Source organism: Fragaria vesca, unplaced genomic scaffold, assembly GCF_000184155.1.
Source record: "Fragaria vesca subsp. vesca unplaced genomic scaffold, FraVesHawaii_1.0 scf0512898, whole genome shotgun sequence".
NCBI classification, from domain to species: Eukaryota; Viridiplantae; Streptophyta; class Magnoliopsida; order Rosales; family Rosaceae; genus Fragaria; species Fragaria vesca.
In genome coordinates, this window is record NW_004443355.1 from 10,751 (window position 1) to 13,031 (window position 2,281).

Genomic DNA, 2,281 nt, shown 5'->3' on the forward strand with positions numbered 1-2,281 from the left:
ACCTACCTACCTACCTACCTCTCTCTCTCTCTCTCTCTCTCTCTCTCTCTCTCTCTCTCTCTCTCTCTCTCTCTCTCTCTCCAGAGTTCTAGGGTTTTTGTTGTGCGGCGTCATCCTTCCATGGCAGTCACCACGACAACTTCTGTTGCTTCAATGACTGCCCGACTCATCTCAAAACTCTCCCTCTGCAATCAGGATGAATATGTTGATCTTGGAAATCTCCGGTGCCCGGACAAAGGCTTCGTTGCACCGGGCTATTACCCTGTCGAAAAATTGAACACGGCCATGCCGGTTCCATTCTATGCGTTTAGATGTGTAGTGCGTACTATGTGGCGCATCTCAACCTCGGTGGAAGTTCAAGCTAGAGGAGATAGGTTTCTCTTTACCTTCTCCAATGAAAGAGATATAATTCGGGTGAAGAAAGGTGGACCTTGAGGCTATCAAGGGTGATAATCCTTCTCAACGACTATATATGATAGTTTCTCTGACATCATGGTGATGCCGCTTGATTTTGTGTGGTTCTGGGTTGAAATTTAGAACCTCCCGACAACTCTCACTACAACAGCCACAACAAGATTGGTCGGGGAGACTAACGGCCCCGTCCTTCAGGTGGATAACCGTGGTATCAACCATGGTTTGGTGCGGGTGCGACTAACCTTTCCTTTGCACGAATCAGTAAGATCGGAATGACGTCTTAAGGTTTCATTTGTAGATGTATTTACTGTGCAATTCAGGTATGATAGGTTGCTAGGGTGATACCACACTTGCATCATGATCAACCAAGGCAGCCTCTCTTGTCCCCGTGAACAAGCACCACCACAACCAGAGTCAACTCCGGCATCAACAACAACATGGGTCACACCTGTTATAGAGAGGAAACATTCAGGTATCCCTCTCTGTCCCAACAGCTACCTTTCCTCTGGTGGCGAAAGAGAAGAGAGCGGTTTCAATCCGGGAAGTTCCGACTTTTCCCTCTCCTACCAAAATCACTGGTGTTCGCAAAGGTATGGTAGATGAAGATGATGCAGAAGGCAAGCACCCCAAATATGCTCTGACAATGATCCCAATGCCACTTTACCCTGATTAACTAGGGTTCTCGGTAGGTGCTGATGGGAATTTGTGAATCATTCATATATACCAGAAAATCCCTAAAGAAGCGCGGTCGTCCGCAGGGTAGCAGATTCAAGAAGAAGACCCAATGAGTCACCTCAGATTCCTTGGCATCCAGCTCTGTGGTGGGAGAGCTAGAAACTGCATCTGAAGTAGAGGAAGTTTGATTTCCTAGTGTTACTAGGAAAGATCCCTACAAAACCTAGTTTGTTTTTAGTCCCTACTTCATGATGAAAGGTACATCAAGTGGTCTTAGGCCTCTAATCGTTAGGAGTTAATTCAATACTAGGATGGAGTAGGCACATTGCTTTCTAGTATTTTCATGTCCGGGCCTTTTTGAATGTAGCTTGTGGTTTGTCTTTTCAATTTGTAGTTGTATTTTGATCAAGTACTTTGATTTGTCTTGTATTGCTCATACATTGATCATTATCGGTTGTGTTTAGTTTTATGCGTAATGAAATGATTCCAATCGTTTCAAAAGAAAAAGGAAGTTACAAAAAAACAGAATCGATCCAATGAGAATATTCTTTGCCATTATTATACATATATAACACTAAAAAGGAAAGGGGACAAAAGAAAAAGCAAGAGCACGGAAATGTTTAAACAAGCACAAACTAAACTGTAATTTCTCACAGTGGATGTTTTTTGTAGCCCTTAGCTTGACTGTACTTTGTGAAAGCATACATCATTTAATTTTTATCATATTGGTATAAGACTTCCACGCATCCACCCACCCATAAAGTTTGTCAGTTTCACTATTGAATTACACTTTTTTTTTTTTTTAAGAGGAAGGACATCAGGTCTTATATTTAGTAAATAATGAGATTACAAATACATGACTTACCCTGAGGGATAATGTCAATCCATGAGACTACTATATAGTAATTAATTGTAACCACCAAAGAACAAAGTCCAAAAATAGAACCAACAAAACAAAACCCAAATCCGGAATAACCGAAAAAAACATAAATAGACTAATATGCTAGCAAACTAGCTTATTAGATCATAATGACTCAGGGACTGCCTTACGAAGAGGGAGTATCCCTAGAGTCCTCCATCACCGAGCCTCCAGAGACTCCATAGCAGAACTCGAACCAAAAGAACCTTCACCCATCTCCAATGTGCGTTTTGCTTAGAATCTGAGAATCGACGTTTCTTAGTCTTCTTCATA